A 7,851-nucleotide genomic window follows, 5' to 3' on the forward strand; every position below is an offset into this window, starting at 1 on the left:
CCTTGCTCCCCGTCAAGCCGGTTTTCGCCCCGCACACTCTACGGAGTCTGTTGTTATGTCGGTCCTTGACACCCTCAGGGAGGGTATGGACACCAATCAGCACCAGGCGCTTGTGCTCCTCGATCTCTCAGCCGCTTTCGATACGGTGGACCACAACACCTTACTTTCCCGTATCGCGGCGGCGGGGATCGGGGGGAGTGCCCTGGTTTGGTTGTCCTCCTTCTTGAGTGACCGCACCCAGGCTGTCCGCCTGGGTGACTACACAGCGGACACCCGAAGAGTTCAGTGCGGGGTTCCCCAGGGTTCCTCTCTCTCTCCCCTCCTATTTAATCTGTATATTGCCCCTCTTATTTTCTCTCTTCAACAGATGGAGGTCACCGTATTTAATTATGCGGATGACCTCCAGCTGGTCTTCAATCTCTCTTCTCCTTCTGCCACACTTAACTTTCAAACTGTTATGCTTCATATCAGGGACTGGATGAACCACAACCACCTTAAACTCAACCCTGATAAAACAGAACTGGTGTTGACGGGTGGTTCATCCAGTCCCTGGTCCCCTCTTTTCTGGCCCCCTTCTCTTGGTCCTTCTCCTGTTCCCTCTCCCTCAGTCAAAACTTTAGGCATAAAACTCAACTCTCAACTCACCCTTCACTCCCAGGTTAGCTCTGTGGTATCTTCTTCCTTTCTCTCACTGCGTACTATTCGCAGGGTGTCCCGATTCTTCACTTTCTCCGCACTTAAACTCATCATTTTGGCCATGGTGGTGTCCCGCCTGGATTACGGGAACGCCCTGTATGCCGGCATTCCTGCATACAGCCTGCGTCGCCTTCAACAAATACAGAACCAGGCGGCCCGCCTGGCCTTCAATCTCCCTAAATTCCACCACTCTACCCCTCTTTTGAAATCACTGCACTGGCTCCCCGTGCGAGCTAGAATTCAATTCAAGCTCGCATGCATTACTTTCCTGGCCCGCTCCAGCTCGGCGCCAGCCTTCATCTCCTCTGAGATCGTCCCTTATGTCCCCACTAGGGCTCTACGATCCTCCACCCAGTCCCTCCTTACCATCCCACGCTTCCGGAGAAAGAAGTGGGGTGGATCTAAATTTGCTGTCCTCGCCCCTACCCTCTGGAATTCCCTTCCCCTTGAACTTCGCTCCATCCCCCTCTATTCGCAATTCCGTAAAAGCCTCAAAACCCATCTTTTTACAAAATCCTTTGACTAATTGCCCGCTTTGACCTCCCTACCTTCACCCTCAGTCCCCGTTAGCTTTAGCGCCAAGAAGCCGCTGGTATACGTGCGCTTAACAAGAACTTTTAAACTCAAACTCAAACTCAAGCAATGGTCCGCAAGGGAGACACAACTACGGAGTAAGATTTATCAAGCCGCGCAAAGTCACCTTGCATGGCCTTGCGTTGCTTGATAAATCTAAAGTAACGCAAAACAGCGCAAATCGCTGCGTTGCCTTACTCTACCCCAGAGAGGCGTTCCATGGGTGGAGCGGGGGTGCTTCCACGCATCCACCCTTGGAGTTTGGTGCATTGCTCTGCCCCAGAGAGGCATTCCATGGGTGGAGCGGGGGTGCTTCCACGCATCCACCCTTGGAGTTTGGTGCATTACTCTGCCCCAGAGAGGGGTCCCATGGGTGGAGCGGGGGTGCTTCCACGCATCCACCCTTGGAGTTTGGTGTATTGCTCTGCCCCAGAGAGGCGTTCCATGGGTGGAGCGGGGGTGCTTCCATGCATCCACCCTTGGAGTTTGGTGCATTGCTCTGCCCCAGAGAAGCGTTCCATGGGTGGAGCGGGGGTGCTTCCACGCATCCACCCTTGGAGTTTGGTGCATTGCTCTGCCCCAGAGAGGCGTTCCATGGGTGGAGCGGAGGTGCTTCCACGCATCCACCCTTGGAGTTTGGTGCATTGCTCTGCCCCAGAGAGGGGTCCCATGGGTGGAGCGGGGGTGCTTCCACGCATCCACCCTTGGAGTTTGGTGCATTGTTCTGCCCCAGAGAGGGGTCCCATGGGTGGAGCGGGGGTGCTTCCATGCATCCACCCTTGGAGTTTGGTGCATTGCTCTGCCCCAGAGAGGGGTTCCATGGGTGGAGAAGGGGTGCTTCCACGCATCCACCTTGGAGTTTGGTGCATTGCTCTGCCCCAGAGAGGCGTTCCATGGGTGGAGCGGGGGTGCTTCCACGCATCCACCCTTGGAGTTTGGTGCATTGCTCTGCCCCAGAGAGGCGTTCCATGGGTGGAGCGGGGGTGCTTCCACGCATCCACCTTTGGAGTTTGGTGCATTGCTCTGCCCCAGAGAGTCGTTCCATGGGTGGAGCGGGGGTGCTTCCACGCATCCACCCTTGGAGTTTGGTGCATTGCTCTGCCCCAGAGAGGCGTTCCATGGGTGGAGCGGAGGTGCTTCCACGCATCCACCCTTGGAGGTTGGTGCATTGCTCTGCCCCAGAGAGGGGTCCCATGGGTGGAGCGGGGGTGCTTCCACGCATCCACCCTTGGAGTTTGGTGCATTGCTCTGCCCCAGAGAGGGGTCCCATGGGTGGAGCGGGGGTGCTTCCACGCATCCACCCTTGGAGTTTGGTGCATTGCTCTGCCCCAGAGAGGCGTTCCATGGGTGGAGCAGGGGTGCTTCCACTCATCCACCCTTGGAGTTTGGTGCATTGCTGGTAAACCTGGGAATGCGTCAGAAGCCTACACCTCCCGGGTGAGGTGAGATGGGGAACAAAGCTTTGTTTCTCCTCGTTACTCCCTCTTCCTGTCGGTGCGGCACACACAGAAAGGAAAATGTCATAGAGGATTGTTTTTGTGCAGGAAAGTGCTTACAACGCATGGTGCAGGGGTGCTCGCGTTGTGGCTAGGCAGCACATTGTGCACCCTCAAAGTGAAAAGACAGGGATTTGCTGCATAGTGGTAAATACGCACATTCCTGCCCTTTCCCTCTCCCGCAGCACGCCAAGGGTGACGTGCTCCTCTGTGCTGCGCTGCATGAGTTATTTCTAATGCTTATTTTCCATTTTCCCCATGGAGAAAGCCCTTCCCTATGCTCATCGAATCTGGGGGATCTGTTGTAGGGTGGGACAGCTCTAGATTGATAAATGCTCACAAACGTACAAGTTTGTGGGTATTCAGAAACCTACAAAGTTTAATATGCCATGTATCGCCCACTCCCCACCCCTGCTGTACAGGAAACCTTGATCCCACTGCACCAATATTTAGACAGAAATGTAACATCTAAAGCACACACTCTCTAGGAACGAGAATTCTTCATTGGGGTTAAGTTGTTAAAAAATATAAAATCTGACCTCGATTTTATATCACAGTTTAAGAGATTGAAAGAGATGGATCTGTGAAAGAACAGCTCGACTGGACTTCTGCTCTCGGTGGCAACTTATGGGAAAAGCAAGTTATTCCTTATATTCTGCATTAGAACAAAAGAATGAATCATGAATATAGTTCACACTGCCTACAAAGGGCTCTTGACGCTAGTCTGATTTGTAGCTCTAAGGTAAACTAGTGCATCTTAAGTACTGATTAAATGCTGCAGGTGAAGGCAAGAGTCACCTGAGACAATTGTGGCACAGGAGGGACCTTGAGCTGGAAAAGTGGGGATTAAAGTCAAGGCTTCATATAACCGCAAAGAAGAACCCTGTGTCGGAGGCAAGTTGAGACAGTGTCCCTCTTACATCATATTAAGAGGTCAGTGTGAGAGCACAGGAGGGGCAGTGGGTCCATTCTCATGACATTTGTGCAAAGACAGACTGTAAACAGTTGTAGATGTTTGAAAATGACTTTGATGCTGACCAAGGGAACCCTATGGACATAAGTTTACAATTAAGGGGTGCCTTCGACGTATCTCCGCTCTTTCCATAGGCAATTCAAAGGAGGAGTTTATTCCTAAACAATAACTTGACATGATGTGAAACTTTCTACAACTCAAATGGAAAAGGAAGTATTGTTTAGTGGCTGGATGATGGGCCAGGAGCAGCGGGACCCCCTGTTTATGATGCAGGCCCTGTTTTTTGGGCGGACAGATTGTGGCCTCTTAAGAGACAAATATTCTTCCTGAGTTTTGGAAAGGGGTTGATTCCCCCCACCTTATACTGAAAAATCGTAATCTGGCCCCTACCGCGAACAATCAACTTATCACATTGCTAGATGCAAAGGCTAGAACTTTGCAAAAGTTCTGATAAAAGAAGCAGGAGTGAGGAGAATGAAAGACAGCTGGTCACCTCCATAGACACCAGCTCCAGACCAAACAGAGATACGTCTAGTCACAACCTCGCCTTGACGATGCTCGCTGAACTGTCTTAAAGTGATCTGTCTGCTTGCTGTTAGAGAGGGCAGTGTCCAGTGCCATTAATAGGGGGCGCTAGACGGGGGACTTCAAGAACCTTGACGGAAACTCTGCAGAGTCTATGGAGTGATATCTGGGCGTGGTTTAAATTAGACTGGAACAGGTTCACTACCTCACATGACACTTTCCGGTTCAAGGCTAAAGTGGGGGTGTATTTGGCGGGAAACATATTGCCAAAAAACAATGGTGCATGGAGGGGTGTGCCTCGATAAGGTTGACACCTTCCGATATTGGGGCCTCTTACATGAGAAGCGGAAGGGACACAAATGCCACTCATTTTTATTTTTTTATTCAATTATTTTTCTTTATTCAACCAGAGATTTTATTAACACCAGGAGGTTAATGTAGTCCCACAAAATTCATTACATTCAAAACATTACATACAATACAGTTCAAGTAGCATATATATGTATATATATTTTGTACCTACTGGTGGTCGTCAGTAGGTAGTTATAGTTAGGACCAAGTTTCCATAGGAAGAGCATTTTTTGTTTTTTGCGTATAACTTTGGTGTCGTTTGATGAATCTTCATGACATTTTCCAAAATAATTCTTTGTTCATATCAGCTTCTATGTTGAAAGTGTGGGGGTGATTCTTCAAGGGGAAGCCAAGAAAAAAGGGGTTCCAAAATGTGTTTTCTCCATGCAATTTCCATAAGAAACTTTAGACATGGCTACAGGTCGAACTGGTGAACGGAATTACCCCAGGTTTGGCAGGGAGAAGGGTCTTGGTCTAGAAAGCATGCTTTTGTTTATTTGGTGTAAATCTGTTTAATAGTTTTGGAGGAATATAAAAATTTACAGATATCGAAATTTGGGAATTCTGCTTGGCTTTATACCTGCTTGCACTGCAGATAATTTACACCGTTCTCTCCTGTGTAAAATTGCCATTCCATGATTCAAAACCTTACCAGAGTGATCATTCTTCATGTAAACTATTGCTTTAACTGAGCAGATGGTGACTGGTGTCTGGTACTGAGTACCTGCACTACTTTAATTTAAAAGAAAGAGCATCTGCACTTCTCAGCACTGCTGTAATACATTTAATGGGAGAAGCAGCACTTTGGAGGAGCGAATAGGTCCTATAGATAATAATTAGCAGCACTTTTTCTATGTTTCCATTTAAAATACTGCCTATAACATTTCATAGGTGTACGTCACCCCTCCAACTACATCACTCTATCAGCACTGATTGCTCGCCTCTTCTGGACAAGCCACTTACAAACTTTCTCGTCTACAGGGTTCTGCTAGATTGCCGATCGCCTGAACTGGTGCTGGCGTTCTGCAGGGTATGCTCAGACGTGAGTCCCTTGCTCACTTTGCCACTGGATTCAAGCAAGCCGGGCTGAAGACGGCTGAAATGCGAGAAACCGGTCCTCGGAAGATTGTTTCCGGTCCAGGGAAGGCATGGCTTGGCAGTTTAGGTTGGACTGTTCCCATGAGGCACAGGGTCAGACTGATTTGCACATGGCCATGTCTGAACTGGGGTGGCAGAGTGGGCTAAAGAACGGTGATGGATTAAACCCAGATCTGTTGACTGGGTGTGAGTGTTTGATTGTTTCAGATGCTCCGTCCATCACCACCCCCTTTTGTACCACTTTGTTCGCCATAAGTTGGCAGGGTATGCTCAGACGTGAGTCCCTTGCTCACTTTGCCACTTGATTCAAGCAAGCCGGGCAGAAGACGGCTTAAATGCCAGAAACCGGTCCTTGGAAGCTTGTTTCTGGTCCAGGGACGGCATGGCTTGGCAGTTCCGGCTGGACTGTTCCCATGAAGCACAGGGTCAGACTGATTTGCATATGGCCATGTCTGAACTGGGGTGGCAGAGTGGGCTAAAGAACGGTGATGGATTAAACCCAGATCTGTTGACTGAGTGTGAGTGTTTGATTGTTTCAGATGCTCCGTCCATCACCACCTCCTTTTGTACCACTTTGTTCACCATAAGTTGGCAGGGTGTGCTCAGACGTGAGTCCTTTGCTCACTTTGCCACTTGATTCAAGCAAGCCGGGCTGAAGACGGCTGAAATGCCAGAAACCGGTCCTTGGAAGCTTGTTTCCGGTCCAGGGAAGGCATGGTTTGGCAGTTCGGGCTGGACTGTTCCCATGAAGCACAGGGTCAGACTGATTTGCATATGGCCAGGTCTGAACTGGGGTGGCAGAGTGGGCTAAAGAACGGTGATGGATTAAACCCAGATCTGTTGACTGGGTGTGAGTGTTTGATTGGTTCAGATGCTCCGTCCATCACCACCCCCTTTAGTACCACTTTGTTTACCATAAGTTGGCAGGGTATGCTCAGACGTGAGTCCCTTGCTCACTTTGCCACTGTATTCAAGCAAACCGGGCTGAAGACGGCTAAAAATGCCAGAAACCAGTCCTCGGAAACCTGTTTCTGGTCCAGGGAAGGCATAGCTTGGCAGTTCGGGCTGCACTATTCCCATGTGGCACAGGGTCAGACTGATTTGCATATGGCCATGTCTGAACTGGGGTGGCAGAGTGGGCTAAAGAACGGTGATGGATTAAACCCAGATCGGTTGACTGGGTGTAAGTGTTTGATTGGTTCAGATGCTCCGTCCATCACCACCCCCTTTTGTACCACATGGCGTTCCGCTAATAGCAGCTGGTGCTGGGCCTCTCTTGACTTTACAATAGTCGGGGTCCAGTTTTGAGGCGATACCCAGGTTCACAGCGGGCTGAGAGCGTTGAGGGCGATGTGCCAGGCACGCTCCAACCCCCCTCCCGAGACCCATGGTGCAAGTAGCGCCCTGTTTTAAAGTGCTGAGATACTCCATAATTTGGAGCATTTTTCGGAATGAGCGACCCGCTCTTCCACCTTTTCTAAGCACTTTTTTCACCTTTTTTAAGATTTTCACTTTCACGTCCCCAGGTCAGGGTGGACGATTAGAGAGTCCATACCGCCGGGGTTTAGTCCTGACGAATGCCTTGGTAAATTGAATCCACCCATATGGCAGAAACATGTTGACTGACTTAAGTATTTTTTCTGAATTTAACCAATCCTTAAACCTTGGCAGCTAAATTCAGACACATAATACTCTTCACTTGTGTCTTAGGGATCACTCATTACACTTTTTTTACTGAGACCCTTTTAGGCACTTTTAATTTTAGCTACCCTCACAGCACGCCCTTCTCACACAACCAGCTCCGCAGTCTTTCTGGCGTCGCAGCACACCGAAGAGGCACTCGGCCTCTTTGGTGGGGCCCGGTGATGAAGCATGACACTGACTAGGTCGGTGTGTGAGGGCTTTCCTATCCACCCAAAGTGGGTGTGTGATTCTTATCTATCTCGCTCCGTCTCTGTGGCTTTTTTGAGACCGATCTGACCTCTCTGTTTTTGTTTATTTTTTTCCTCTCTTGACTTTGGCAGCTCAGGGTGGCATTAAAGAGTTGACAGTCTGTAGAATCCTCAGTCGCAGCTGTCACTTCAGGTAACGGACAAGTTACAGACTCTGTTTTGTGCCTTTTGAAAATAGTTTCAAGTT

The sequence above is a fragment of the Lissotriton vulgaris genome, chromosome 1_1 (genome assembly GCF_964263255.1).
Source record: "Lissotriton vulgaris chromosome 1_1, aLisVul1.2, whole genome shotgun sequence".
Lineage (NCBI taxonomy): Eukaryota > Metazoa > Chordata > Amphibia > Caudata > Salamandridae > Lissotriton > Lissotriton vulgaris.